This window comes from Oryctolagus cuniculus, chromosome 2 (assembly GCF_051225735.1).
Source record: "Oryctolagus cuniculus isolate XC-2025 breed Fujian yellow rabbit chromosome 2, ASM5122573v1, whole genome shotgun sequence".
Taxonomy (NCBI): domain Eukaryota; kingdom Metazoa; phylum Chordata; class Mammalia; order Lagomorpha; family Leporidae; genus Oryctolagus; species Oryctolagus cuniculus.
This window is the reverse complement of record NC_142868.1, coordinates 12,151,453-12,167,089: the sequence shown is the minus strand read 5'-3', so window position 1 is coordinate 12,167,089 and position 15,637 is coordinate 12,151,453. Positions and strand designations below refer to the sequence as shown.

Genomic DNA, 15,637 nt, shown 5'->3' with positions numbered 1-15,637 from the left:
ATACCACTGTTTTCATGGTGAAGGGCTACCAGTTACAGTGATGATGAGATACTGAGATAGGGTGGCTCTCATAGGACCCACCCCAGAGCCAGAAGGGCACCACATTCTGGTTCTCGTAGAGAGAGGGAACCTGAGGCTCGGAGAAGTGAAGACTGAGTCCAGACGTGGACGTCTCGGGACTGCGACTCCCAGTGGCCAGTGCTTCCAACTCCTGGTTCTTTCCTGGAGCAGCATGACTTTCTACCTGCTCGCTCCCTCTTGGGGGTTCTGGGAGCCGCACCTGCCCTCTCATCAGTACAACACTCACCGACCTACTTTGATGCTTTAGATTTCCAGTGGCAAAATCAAAGATTAAAATGTGGTGGATCCTTATAAAGAAGAGAAACTTACTCTGTTCTAGTGACACTACAAGCCCTCATGCTCTCTTTTTTGGATTAGGGTGGCCTCTGAACTGTGCTATAATCATTTCCCACAAGTGGCCCAGGTGATGTTTTTCAAACACGAATCAGATCATAGACTCCCCCAGCGTCCTCTCCCACCTGGACAAGCCCACAAATCTGCACCCAGATCTTTAAAGCTATTGATATGTGCCTTAATGATGGTTCAGGCTCATCTTCTATGATACTTCCACTAAACTTGCTAATCCATTAACTTGCTAAGTTGTTCACAGATCTGGGCCTTTGTCCTCAGTGGTAGAAGGGGTGTAGGGCTTTCTCTAGAACAGCTCATACAACTCTTACGAGATCCAATTTGAGTTAGAATTTGGCACAGTGTTGCCTTTATTTGTAGGAATCTCAAAGAAAGTTAGGACAATGGAGAGCAAGTGCTGTGGCACAGTGGATTAATACACTGTTTGGGACTCTTGCATCCCATATGTGGGTTCGAATTCTGGCTACTCTGCTCTCCATTCAGCTCCCTGGAGCTGGGAAACAGCAGATGATGATGGCTCAAGTGCTTGGGTCGCTGTCTCCCAAGAGGGAGATCCTGATGGCGTCCCTGGCTTTTGGCTTTGGCTTGACCCAGTGCTGGCTTTTGTGGCCATTTGAGGAGTGAACCAGTGAATGGAAGATGTCTCTTTGCCACCCCACCCCACCTGTGTGTGTGTGTGTGAGAGAGAGAGAGAGAGAGAGAGAGAGAGATTTTCTTTCTCTCTGTTCCTTTCTCTGCCACTCTACTTTTCAAATAAATAAATAAGTACATCTTAAACAAGTTAAAGACAATGAAGGAAAAGAGTGCCTGTCCCTAGGCGGTATGCCTCCTTCACAGAGAGGTCAGAATTCACCCCCATCTTTTATTCCTTTTCTTCACGGGCAGCATGGGAATAGGTTCTTTCTTGCTTCCTGTGTATTTCCTCAGTACTTACCTGTCCTCGATGGCATGGAAGTGGCGTGAGGGCAGATACCTGGTTGTTTGGTGCACGGTTGTGTCCCTCTACCCACTGCACACAGCCGATACACACAGTGCTTCTCTTGAAGACGGGAAATTAAGTTGTTCCAGGACCATCCAGACTGCCATGTTCACCCTGAGCCGTACCAACAATTGCCTGCAGTTCTAATTGAAGAAGATTCTCTGAGCCTAACAGCCGCTGAGCGTTCACTGGGAGAGTGTGTAGCCAGACCCGCAGGGAAAAGATGCTCCGAGATAGGAGAATTTCTTTCGTGAAGGAATCGTTGACCTGAGAGTTCTGCCCTCTGGGTCTTGTGAATCTGTTGGGACTCTCCTGACTTATGATTAAAAATATTTAGCCTTATCCTGGTGGTTTCCCCCTCGTTTGATTTTCCACTACTTCTCTCTCTCTCTCTGAATCTACCTGCCAGGGCCTGCAGCCATGAATTATGATAGGAATCATGATAATACCTTACATTTCCTGGAGCACTTTGCATTTTAGGAAAGTGCCTTTCAAGGCCATTAATTAGCTTATCTGAAGTGGTTTGCACAACAGAAAATATGGGAAGTTATATCAGCACGAGTGTATGATGTGTGTTCTGTAATAACTTTGTATTTGCTGACTGCATGGTGTGTGTGTGTGTGTGTGTGTGTGTGTAAGAGAGACAGAAACAGAGAGAGGGAAGGCCGGCCCTAATTAGATAGTTTGTATATGTGTACACCTTGCACAGTATTTCCACCAGTGTTTTCCCCTCTCTGGAGTGAAAAGCGTGACTTGAATATAAAAATATGAAACTCAATATGAGTTACAATAAAGCAAATTTGGATTCAAACTCTACTCTTGTACATGCTGTGTCACTCTAGGAAAGTTTCTTAACTTTTCTGAGCCTTAAGTTTTTAGCCTGAAATTTGCATTGTGAAGGGAAGGACTAATGCGTGTAAAATACCGGCATATTCTAGGTGATAAATTAATGGGAGTTGTAGGGCGATGATGATGCCTAGTCTCTCTTCAATCGGCTAATTAAGTAGTGTGATAATGCAAACCCTTGCTGCACTTCCTAAAAGCAGCTCCAAAATTACTTTTTACATGGCCTGCACCAGCACACTTCCATCTCATGAACAAAACTTGCAGTAACAGGTTCTAGGACTTCTAGGATTGGTGTTCTCATAATATGTGACAATACTTTCTGAACTTTCAGCTACTCCATAGTAGTGATGACGTAACGATCGCACCACCTTGAGGAAGCGTAATAGTGTGGCAGAGTGGCCACAGTCTCCTCTAAAGTCCAGTTTATGATCATCCCTCAGGCACACACACAGTGTCCAGGACCATGTGCACTCCATTCTGTGGGTTAAAAGCTGGACTCAGGGATTGCTCCATATAAGAACTCAGTGGAGACAACAATACATTGAAATCTTACTCTTCACCAGTGCTTGCGTAGGGCAGTCTAAATGGGGTCCCCAGGAGAAGGCTGGAGAGCTCAACCGCCCACCCCCCCAGCCTTGAATGGCCATTTCTGGTAAAGAGACACACTTCTCAATATGCAGCTCATCACAGGTTTCTCCAAGGGAGCTGGGTCAGCACTAGTCGGGAGCCTGAAGCACTACCTGCGTGTCTGGACTGATAACAGCCCTTGCGATTGATCCACTGTGACACCTTGTGGCTTAGTCCTTAACACAGTGAAAATGCACGTGCAGGTGGAGCAGCTGATGGGCTGAGTGGGACTGTAGGTATCTTTCTGGCCAGAGGGAGCAGGGTGATAGGTAGTCATGCTACCTGTCCCTGCTTTGTTCACGGACACAACGCTGCAGCTTCGTCCCACCCATTTCAGTGTGGCGCCTCCTTGATTTTTCACACTGAATACTTTACATGAGGTACACCTTCCTACACTTCATCTCATCCACCAGGACACGTGATTTTTACTTAAGAGCTCGACATGAATAATAATTTGTATCATGATTTCTGAAGAAATTTATTGTGTAGCTCAAACAAAATTGTTTCTAGGTTTATTATTTATTTATTTATTTGAGGGAGGAGTGCTTATTAAGTTTTGCTTCCCAGTATAGGTCATTTCTTAGGACTCTTGAGGATTTTACCTTGATACTGAAAATCTGTACACAAGCAAAAGCTGAACCAATAAACAAGGCCAACCATTTGTCAGGACACCCAGAATGAAATCCTTTTTATTGCCTTATAATTTTAGCTATGATTACCCGGAATCTTGATGAAATTTCTTCCTTGAAATCGAAATTGAGTAGTTGGTGTGTGTTACCCAACTTTGAAAAATTGATTTGATGGCAACCATCACGCTTAAATTGGACGAATCCCAGAATTTCAGGACCAGAACACATGTGAGAGGCCATCTAACCTGAGCTCCTGGTTTTGGAAGTGCAGAAACCAGACCCAGGTGGGGCTTGCCCGGACCATTGATGCTGCCAGTTCAGAAATGATTTCAGGTTTTCTCAAGGCACTCGCCTGTCACAATGTAATATACAAACTGATCAAAATACCCTGAACCAACCACTAATTTTGTACTTCGACCCTACAAGTGTTTATATTCTGAAGTCCCTTTCTCCCTTTTCAGTTTTCTGGTCATTTTGAGGAAATGTTATTGATATTTAGCATGATGATTTTTTAAACCCATCTCTTATTGTTAACAGTTCCTATATTTAACATTTCTGTGTCCTTTTTAAATTGCTGTAGGTAGTTTTTTTTTTTTTTTGAAAGATTTATTTATTTAAAAGGCAGGGTGACAGAGAGATTTTTGTTTACTCCCCAGATCCCCTCAACAGTTAGAGCTGGGTCAGACCAAAGCCAGGATCTTGAAACTCCATCTGAGTCTCCCATATAGGTGGCAGGGACCCGACTATTTGAACCGTCATCCGCTGCCTCCCAGATGCAGTGGCGGGAAGCTGGATTGGAAGCGGAGTTACCAGCGCTCAGATCAATAGTCTGATAGGGGATGTGGGCAGCATCTACCCCAGCACCACACCATTAACATTGAGAAGACCCATCACTACTGCTTACTGTCTTTGCTTTTGTGATATTCTTTGACAGTTTATATAAAATAAAGTTGTGCATGCATTTAAAGGCCTACTTTTTAAAATTTCAGAACATAGTCTGAGAGTCACGTAAATCATGTGGTTGTGGCCCTGGGTAAGTTCTTTTTCTCCCTGTGCCAGAGCTGCCATGGTGGGCAGCAGGGGTGATGCTACAATCTGTGTCTCTGGGTTGTTCTGAAGACTGTGAGAGGATTCTTATAAAGTGCTAGTGTAGGAATGCTAATGGCTATTATTAATGCTAACATTAATGATTAATGTTAAATGTTAATGATGATTATTACGGCATATTTGTTAAGTGGATATTGAGCATCCAGTGTATGGCTGCTCATTGTGAAATATTTGTAAAATACCTGAATGGCAAAGCAGTACATAAAAAGTACTCAATTTTATCGTGCAAGGGATTACTGTTAACATTTCAGTATATAAATTCAACGTGCGTGTGCATGTATGTAAACATTCTTTTGCTTAGGAGCATATTGAACATTCTTTGGAATCCAGCTCTCTTAACTAAAATTATGAGTATTTCACCATTTAGTTAACTCTGCTTAAAGTGTAATTTGAGTTGCTGAATTATTCATACATCTGTTTATATTTGGAAAATTAACACCATGTATATACATTATATATACACACAGAGAGAAAAATTCTTTGGCCTCTTTTATCATGATTTGGACCCTAAGAGTTCATTGTTCTTAATCATCCATCTTAAACCCCACTAAGCTGGAGGAGTGGTGGTGTGAAGGGGTTAACTACCAGACCTGTGCTGATTACCGTTAGCATTTAGTACTAGTCAGAAATCTTGGATCTGGAGCTGTGTCATCTTTTATGAAAGGCACTCTCACCCCTATTTGAGGATAGATTTTTTTTCCTGCTTTTTTTCTTTTGCATTATTTCTGAGTCAATAGACAGCTAGCATGCAACCTTGTACAGGGTCCATAAATCAAAAGATCTTTGCACAGTGCATACCGGGAAAGGGGAGCTTGAATGAACGTTGAGAGTTAGTGTTGCTCTAGAACCAGTGGGTCAGGATGTAGCCAGTTAATTGATGGTACTACTTGAAGGACATATCTCTGATTCAAGGAGAAAAGGAATATTTCAAAAACTGCTGTGGGACAGCGTTTGGTCAGGCGATGCAGACAGCAGTCAGGATGTCCACATCCTGTGTTCGAGGGCTTGGGTTTGACCCCCCAGCTCCGGCTCTGGCTCCTGACTACACTTTCGTGCTGATGTAGACCCCAGGAGGCAGCACATGTTTGCTCAAGTAGTTGGGGTCCCTGCCACTCATTTGGAAGACCTGGATTAGGTCCCCCGCTCTTGGCTCTGGCCCTGCCCAGCTGTGGTCATTGCATGCCCTTGGCATCTGAACCAGCATATGGGCACTTTCCCTGTTTGCCTGTGTTTTTTTAATTTAAAAGAAAGTGTGCTGTGTCATTTGTTGTCTTCAGTTATCTTGTTTTCCTCACTGGATTTGGGTCAGATATTATATGGCTCAGACTCCTATCCTTGATGACAATGGATATTCTTGTGTCCAACATCTGTTTTTTTTTTTTTTTTAAGATCCATTTCACAGGCCACCATTTTGTCATTCATTTCTAAGTTATTCCTGTGTATCTGTTGGTAATATGCACTCTATAAGTAAATCTCATACATAGACGCGTCTGTTACAACAAAATGATGTGCAATAAGAATATGTCCCCTGCCAGGGCATTAGTGCTAAGTGCTTAACTTCTGGGGTCATGCAAGTCTCTTTCTTGTGTTTGTGGGATCCTGGGTGACTTAATTTTTCCCTCTGTGCCTGGCCTGCTTTCATGGAGTGAAGGGGGTGATGGTGGAATCTTTGACTCTGGATTTTTAGGGAGACTGTGAGAGAATTCTTATTACGTGCTGGCATAGTGCCCACATCCAGCACGTATTAGCATTTATTATTATGGCTTATTTATTGAATGGACCCTGAGCATCTAGTCTATGTGATGTTGCTGGTCTAGAGACAGAGGCCAACATCCCTGTCTTAGAGGAGATTAGTGAAGACTCAATAAGACTTAAAGAAAAGACAAGTTTTTTTTTTATATTTATTTATTTACTTGAAAGAGTTACAGAGAGAGCTGGAGAGACACAAAGAGAGATCTTCCATCTGCTGGTTCACTCCCCAGATGGTCGCAGCAACCAGGGCTGGGCTGGGCTGAAGCCAGGAGCCAGGAGCCAGGGGCCAGAAGCTTCATCCGGGTCTCCCACATGCGTACAGGGGCCCAAGCACTTGGACCATCCTCTACTGCTTTCTTAGGTGCATTAGCAGAGTGCTGGATACAAAGTGGAGGACTCAAAGCCAGGACTCAAACCCGTGCCCATATGGGATGTTGGCACTACAGGTGGCAGCTTAACCTGCTAACTCCACAGCGCTCCAAGAAGGAAGGTCTTGAGGGATGCGTGGGAATTTGCCAACTGAGGAAGGATGGTGGGAAGGGTGTCTGAGATCAAAGGTCCTGCAAACACAAGGAAATTGGGTCTCGAAAGCTGAGGTTACCTAAGAGGAAGGGCGAGTTTTGGGTGTGGCTGGAGCCTAGGCTGTACTGTGGGTGAGTATGTGTTTCTGTGTGTGTGTGCACAAAGGGTGGGGCCGGTGAAGGTGGTAGGAGACAAATCAGAATAGGAAGGGGGGGCCGGTCTCAGGTTTGGTTACACTAAATTGAGGGTGTTAACTCTTGAGACAAGCCACTGGACTGTGGCATGGTCAGTGCGAGCATCCCTGGTGTGATTATTTAACTGCTCAGTGACTTGACTTCCTTGTCTGGAAAATGGACTACAGTATGACCATTTCATAGGGAATTCAGGGAATTTAGTGAGGTAAGGCCCCTAAACCTTTGGACCAACACGGAAAGCTTCAGTCAGCTTTAGCTTCCAGACCGAGAACTAAGGAAGGTAGTTGCTTTTTTGCCTGGAGAGTGAAAGGGTTTGATCTGCCTCAGTACACGAGCGCTCTGGTCCCTTTCAGGGGAGCGGGCTGGCGTCTGTCTTGGAGCATATTTGTATGCAGAGAGGAGAAATCAGTGGATGGGAGATGCACAGAGGAAACATTACACACGCTTGCTGGCTGACTGAGCTATTTTTAGCCTCATGTGTCTAAAGCAAAGGACGGATTTAAAAAAATATGCGGGGGCCAGAGCTGTGGCGCAGTGGGTTAAGGCCCCAGCCTGTAGCACCAGAATCTCATATGGGTGCTGGTTCAAGTCCCGGTTACTCCACTTCACATCCAGCTCGCTGCTATAGCCTGGGAAAGCAGTAGGAGATGGCCCAGATCCTTGGGCCCCTGCATGCATGTGGGAGACCCAGAAGAAGCTCCTGGCTCCTGGTTTCAGATCAGCTCAGTTCTGGCCATTGTGGCCATTTGGGGAGTGAACCAGCAGATGGAAGACCTCTCTCTCTGTCTCTACCTCTCTCTGTAAATCTGTCTTTCAAATAAATAAAGTAAATCTTTTTAAAAAATGCAGAATTACCATAAGCCAAGGTTCTGGCACTTGCCCAGTGACCACCACGTGGGCTTTGAAACTTGGAGCTGCTGTTTCGGAGTGTGGGTCCCCTGGGTCTCCAGGTCCATGTTGTCTTCCTGCTGGAACAGAATCAGACCCTGTGTGGGAGACCAACAGGATGTGCTGTGTGTTCTGGAAAATTCCCTAGTCTCAGCCAGCATGGCCCGAGGACCCTACAGGGCTATGGCAGTGAAGGATGTGAGAGGAGAGAATGGGGACAGCACAGGTTAAAACCTACCCAGCGCCTGGCTGATCCCTAAGTCTCAGTTTTCACATTGGTAGAATGGGACCAATATGTAGCAGCGTCCCAGGAACATCGTACGGCTAACGGGGGCATAAGAAAATTGCCAGCCTCTGGGAGGTGTGTTCGGTAGAAGTGGTTCCCTTGCCTGCACGGCACCGCATGGCACATTGCAAACTCAATAGATTTTAGTTCTTTTTATACGTATTTTTCTCCAGTCCTTCTCAGATCTTCTGCCCTCCATACCCAAGTGTGGTCTTCGAGAAGCCTTTCCCTTTAGTGAGCCTCTTTCCTATTCTGCCTTCTCTGGATTAGACTAGATAGGCGCTCCAAGCGTCTCTCCTCTGCCTCTGAGACTGTGACCGCAATGAGGTGGACTGTGTCCAGTTTTTGTCTACCTCACTCAGCACACAGCCAAGGTCCAGGAGTGTTTCTGAATCTCCTTCGGCTCTTTCTCTTCCAGCTTTATTTGGTGAGAAGGTCTTGCTGAGTCACAGGGCCTCGCTTTTCCACGCAAACTATCTGTAGCTGTAAGGCCACATTTTCCCTTGAAGTGATCTGGGCACCATTGTCTTAAAACCCGCACCTACAGGAAACCCCGGTGACTGTTTTTTCCTGTCGTCATAAAAGAAGCTCAAAATTCAAATGCAGGATGTACTAAAATTACAGAGTTCAGGGGGGTGCCCTGTACCACCAGTGTTTTCAAAAAGGTTAAAATTTATCTGAACCAAGACTAGAAATAAGCTTAAGGTGTTAGGTTATTGTGAAAAGACTGTTAATGCTTGCTGGCTAAGTGCATTAAACTGCTTGCAAATGATCACTTGTGTGCACTGTTTTAAAAACTCCTTGCTGGGATGGTGATTTAAACCTGTTTTTTTCTAGACTCAAAACTTTGCATTTGTCTGTTGAAAAAAATACTGTGTTTGAAACAAATAAACATTAAAATATAGTTTATTATATTTCCAGGCATTCATCTGAAAGGAAAATATGTCAAGACATTTATAGTTAGCAACTGAAATCTCAGTCTTAATTCACTCCATTGTGTTTCCAACCAGCTCAACCCTATATACTATTACCCGGTCTCTGGAGACTGCCTTGAAGGGATACCAGATACCCTTGGTATAATGAGAGAATGAGGGAGGTGGAGAGAGAATGGTGGAGAACGGTTTGCAGTCTTAATTCTATATTTCCTGTGACTGTTTCATGAAGGCAGGGAAAAGCAGAGAAGAAAGAACTCTGCTGTTACTTTTATGATAGCCTTGATTTTAAAACCATTTCAGAATTGCATTCATGGTGGCACCCTGTGGTGTGTAGGATGAAATTGCATTGACTCATTCATTCCTCAATAATTGAAGGTTTTTCTTCTTTTTTTTTTTTTGGTTATGTGCTCAGTGAGGAAGGACCGCAAGAGAAGCTTGCCCGCAGGATGCAGCCTGGTTGTGACGGGGAGACAGGTGTTACGATGCATGAGAGGCCTGTTGAGAGGAGTGAGGACACGAGCTATGCCAGTGGGACTGTGGTATTGACAGGCACCCACACCTGCCTGCACACACACCGACTCTCTAGGTTGCTTGTGTGGTGTGGTAAGTTGTGAGCCAGATACTCACATATAATCTAGGGCACTGTTAGCTTCTTGAGGATGTAGAGGTGTAGAATGTCTGGTGATCTTGAGAGGAATCAACCTCCTTAAACATTCAAAACAAAAAAAAAGCAGAAAGCCACACAGCATAAATGCCCTACCAATGACTGCAAGCTTGCCCCTTAACGCACCGCAATCTAACCCTCAAATGGAGAGAAAAAGAAAACAGGCAACTTCTCTAAGCCCACTTAAAGCTCAAATTCAGCAGAATTCCCCTTGCCTCTGGTTATGCGAGATCGTCTGAGGACAGAGGACCCTTGACATTTTAATTTTACTAGAAAATTTAATTCTTACTAAGCAGTTGATCATAGCCATTTTTGTGAAACTTCCAGGTTGTTATTTAATGGATTTTTAAAACAAAACAAAACAAAACAATAAAAAAGCTTCCAAATCCCTCTGCCTCAGCCGCACTGATAGCAAGACAATAGTGAATGATCTTCAGGAAGGAACCGATCATGCAGTCTTGAATGACTACAAATCATGCAGAAGACAGGGTGAGCAAAAAGCGCAGTTGCTGTTAGTTGAAGAGCAGAGGTGGCCCAGAAGTTACTGGGGAGTTGCTACATGTGAGCTTCAAACCTTGGAGCTTCACACGTTGTCTGCGGGAAGCCCTGCACTGCTGTGGTGATCAGTAGTATTCCTCCCATTTTCAGATGAGAAAACTGGCCCTGAGAGAGACTTAGTCATTCACCCAAGGCTCAGTGACCAGCAAGAGGCCCACTGTGACGTGGAGCTGGGAGTTCTGCAGTTCAGAGTTGAACTTGTCTTCTCCGCTCTGACTCTCCAGTTGGTGTCCCACTTTACAGGTGAAACAGTTGAGGACTAGGGAGGTCATAGTAGGTCTTGGGTCACAGCCTTACTATTGATTGACAGCTTTGTCTTCAGTTCCTCACTGACCCCGCCCCTCCCGCCCCCCCGTCATGTGTGCACTGCCAGTCCACTAAGAGGGTCACACCACAGTGGCGTTATTCCACCGTGAACTTCTTAAGGGCTGGGACCGTGCCTGGCTCATCTTTGTTGCAGTCACGGAACAGAGGGCCAGGGCAGAAAAAATGAGAATTTTCTTGCCTGAATGAAAAATATCAGACGAGTAGGAGGCCCTGAAGTTTAACCACAGTGGAGACAACAACTAAACATAAACTCCACACGGATAAGCAGAGTCTGACCTTCTAGTCCTGGATGAGTTCGTGGCCCTTTTGTGCTAAGGCAAAGCTTCCGGGTCTTCCTGGCAGGCAACAGCTGCTCAGGCTTGGCAGAGGGCTCTGAATTTCAGCTCCCTCCTCCTAGCCCCTTGGCCAGCTGTCTTTTTTTGCAGTGTGGAAACTGCCCAACTGTACAAGATGGCTTGTTTTTATGGAATTAGGTCAAGCAGAATCTAACACAGGAACTGAAATCCGATTGCCGGTCACTACACATTGGTTGAACACATGAAGAGCTTCAGAACAGTGCTAACTGGACTTCTCTATTGGAATACAATATATACAAAAGGGTGTCTGGGTCGTGTGTCATGGAGCAGCTTGGGATTGATTTGGCAAGGACTGTAGGATTTGGATTTGTTAGGGGAAGGAAAAGGACATCCCAGCTGGGGGGAACAGAAGCCTAATATACCAACAAGCATACAGGCTCTGGGGCTGGGATAGGTGTAGTTGGCTGAGCTGTGCACAGGGGAGCCTCTCAGGTGTGAAGAGAGCCGCACACCTAAAGGAGGTGCCATTGTCATTGTGTTCCGTGCTTGGGTACCATGTCCATAGACTGTGCTGTGACTGGAACTTCATGTTGCTGTCAAATGCCCTTCCTTCTCTATCCCTTCTGTATTGCCAAAATTCTCCAAAGTAACAAAATCAATAGGACGCATATCCAGGAAACGGTATATTATGAGGTATGGACTGACATGATTATGTGGCCCAGAAGGCCCAAGATTTGCCGTCTACCACCTGCAGACCAAGGAAAGCCAAGAGGCCGGAGAATCACAGGTCTGATGGTGTGGACTCTAGTCTGGTCACAAGGTTTGAGAAGCAGGAACACAGAGTGGAAGAAGATGGATGGCCCAGCCCGAGCAATCAGGCAGTTATTCCACCCTTCCTGGGCCTCCTGCTTCTGTGCGGGCCTCTCGTGGATTGAATGTCCACTCACATTGGGGAGGATCATCTTCTTCACTCAGTCCACCAAGTCAAATATTAATTTCAGAGAAAATGCCTCATAGACAAACTCAGATATAATGTTTAACCAGAAATCTGGGTATCCTCTGGCCCAGTTAAGTTGACTTGTAAAATTAATCACATCAGCCTTCCCTGTCAAAATTCTGCTTTCTCAGGTATAACAGAGCCTGCTGTTGAAGATCCTTGAATTTTTCTGCTGAGGAGTTTGAATTTGACTTTATAATAGTAGAGAACAGGGGCTGGAGCTGTGGCATAGTAGGTCAAGCCTCTGCTTGCAGTGCCAGCATCCCTTATGGGCACCAGTTCAAGTCCTGGCTGCTCCGCTTCCAATCCAGCTCCCTGCTAATGCCCTGGGAAATCAGTGGAAAGTGGCCCAAGTGCTTAGGCCCCTGCACCCACATGGGAGACCTGGAAGAAGCTCCTGGCTCTGGCTTTGGGTCAGACCAGCCCCAGCCTCTGCAGCCATTTGGGGAGTGAACCAGCAAAATGAAGACCTCTCTCTCTGTGGCTTCCCTCTCTGTTTGTAATTCTGCCTCTCAAATAACAAATAAATAAATCTTTAAAAAAATAATAGTAGAGAACCACTAAATACTCCTTGAATAGATCCATTGAAATCTTGTTCATTCAGTCTTATGATGCATTTACATTGAGAAGGTCAGGTTTTTAGTATACAATGGTGTGTAAACGCAGATACAGTCCTATCTTTTATGAATCTTACATCCATGTAACAGAAATGTACAGCGATTAAATAATCATACTAATAGAGTGTAAAAAAACGTGCACTGTAAAATACAGTGGAATAAGTTCACAAAAGGGATTAAATATATTTCTATGAAAACATAAAGAAATCTGATTAATGAGAGAAGTGCTCTGGGAAGGTTTTTTTTTTTTTTTTTTTTACAAAATAAGAGATTTAGTAGAGATTTAAAGAGCAAATGAGATTCAACTTAAAAAACGGGATATGAGGCCGGCGCCGCAGCTCACTAGGCTAATCCTCCGCCTAGCGGCGCCGGCACACCGGGTTCTAGTCCCGGTCGGGGCACCGGATTCTGTCCCAGTTGCCCCTCTTCCAGGCCAGCCCTCTGCTGTGGCCAGGGAGTGCAGTGGAGGATGGTCCAGGTGCTTGGGCCCTGCACCCCATGGGAGACCAGGAAAAGCACCTGGCTCCTGGCTCCTGCCATCGGATCAGCGCGGTGCGCCGGCCGCAGCGCGCCGGCCGCGGCGGCCATTGGAGGGTGAACCAGCGGCAAAAGGAAGACCTTTCTCCTCTCTCTCTCACTGTCCACTCTGCCTGTCAAAAAAAAAAAAAAAAAAAAAACGGGATATGGTATGCCAAAATGACACTAAAATAGGACCAACTGTGCAAAGGTCCTGTGGTGGGAGAGGGCTGTTTTTTATAGTTTAGAGAGCAAAGAGGAAATATAAGATGTCATCTGTCGCTGAAGATACAGATTGGAGTCAGAGCATTTCTGACCATGGTTAGACTGTATTAAGGATTTTAACTTTTTCAAAATTGTCAGAGCAAAGAAAATTGTGCTCATTTTGGTGGGGGATTGAGAGATGTGCATACAAGAAATGGCATTTCTGAAGCATCACTCAGACTCCTGAGGGTGGAATGGTTTGGAAGGATTTAAAAGCAGATGCAGGAAGACAAGTTAGAGAAGAGCGTTACAGTTTTCCAAGGAAACAGAGACAGTGAACTGCTGGCAATGGACTGGTCGTGGAGGGTGTTGGGCAGGAACAGTTTCCAGTCAACCCCTGGAGTTCCTGGAATAAGGGTAGGAGCTCTTCTCAGGCGTCCTGTCATCGTTCTTGTCAGCAGCACGTCCTTGTGTCCTCAAGCCCAAATCAGCATCCAGCGTAATGGTGTTCACTCACCTGCTTCCTAGAATCCCCTTGAAACTGCGGGGACAGCAGCTCCTCCAGGTCCAGGCACCGCCTCACACTCTGCGACAGTCTTCTCCCCCTCTCCTGAGCTGTGGATTCCCTAACCCGCTTCCCTTACCCGCCTGTTATTTGCTTTACCTTCTACAACGTCTTCATTACGTACCAACCAGTTGAACATCCTTGTTGTTTTTTATAAAGCCAAGATTGATGAAGAGTTTACTGTCTTCCCTATTTTTGTCTCATTATTTCTGTTTCTCCTTGGTTATTAGTGGTCCTGCTTCCCTTCAAGTGCCTCTTGTCTTTGAAAAGCTCTTGTGATTCTCTTAAGCCTGTTTGCCATTTTGCAGGCTGGTCTTCCCTTACCCTGTGAGCCTTAAGTATAGCATTATAGTTTGCTTTCATCCCTTTCCTCTTCTCAGGTATAACTGTAGACACTTTTCTCCTCCAAGATTGTTAAGCAGTGCCTGACATAATATAGAGGTTTACAAATATTGGTTAAATGTGTTCCTAGTATTGAATGCACTGATTTCGATGGCATCACTTCAAATGCTTACTCTCTTTTACATCTGTGTGTATATATATGCATGGCTACCTGAATCCAGACTTCTCTAGGGGAGACTCACAAAATAATTGATTTATTTTTCTGTGAATCTAGAATGGTGACATGAATTTTCACCTATGTCTATGAGACTATCCTCAGAAATACTGGTTGTTCATCATAAATGCCTATCAGTTCACACTCTTCCTCATGTGTTTACTTTCCCAGTGTGTTGTTAGATGACTTTAGATGGGTATACATAGTGGGTCTCAATTTCTATATCTGCTAAGTGGCAATAAACAGCGGATAAAAATAATCAGATATTTAGAGAGCATGCACTTATTCCAAATTTGGGAATTGTGCTAGATTAGAAAAATGCCAAGGTGACTAAGACCAGGGAGTAAGAAGGGGAAAATGATGATTTGTTTCAATAAGCCTCTTAAAGCTCCAATTGAAACCCAGAAGATTGTCTTGGATTGGAAGCTGTCTCCAAAATAAGGTCATCCTCTTTCCTCAAACCACGTCTTACCTGTCTCTCTCACCAGTTAAAGATAAAAGGAGCTAACAGGCTTCAAAATGTTTTGAGTAAATAGAAGCATTGGACAAATTCCACATTAGGAAATTATCGCTGAATCGATGCTTAAAAGACATTTGGTTAGTATTTGGAGATTTTCAAGGCCCGATGGAAACGGTTTCTTTTTTTTCTGGAAATAGCCTGTTGTTTGCTGATGACTATTAGTTGGGATCAGTTTACTGTCTTTTCCTCTAATGTACCTAGAGATCTGGGCTGGAATTAGCTATGCAAATTGAATCCTTAAGAAAAGCCTCCACAAACCTGTATGTTATATTTATAAACTTTACATTGTACTAAAGTCAGCAAATGTCACAGAATTAAAATCAGTAAATGCAAAAGTGGAGGTTTCCATAGCAACAGTAACTAACCCATATTGCCCATAAAATGGAGTGCACATTAGGATTTACATTTAATCGTCTATTAGTAGAGAAAAGTCCTATATAGAACAGGGGCAGTATGGCTACATTAGGGTGCCCCTGGCAGATGTCTATCTTTGGAACTTTTCAAGCTTTAAGCTGCCATAAGTCTTTTGTGTCTATCACATTTGATTCCTTTAAGGAAAATGAGGTAGGAAGAATTAGAAGCAACAGCAGGGCAGAGGTGCGCACCCCTAAATGCAGCAGAAA

At 44.6% G+C, this 15,637-nt stretch overlaps 1 protein-coding gene across 17 annotated transcripts in view; it reads left to right on the top strand.

Moving 5' to 3' along the window:
- Positions 1 to 15,637, top strand: part of LDB2 (LIM domain binding 2) — a 393,372-nt gene that overhangs the window by 7,498 nt on the left and 370,237 nt on the right. The window lies entirely within an intron of this gene.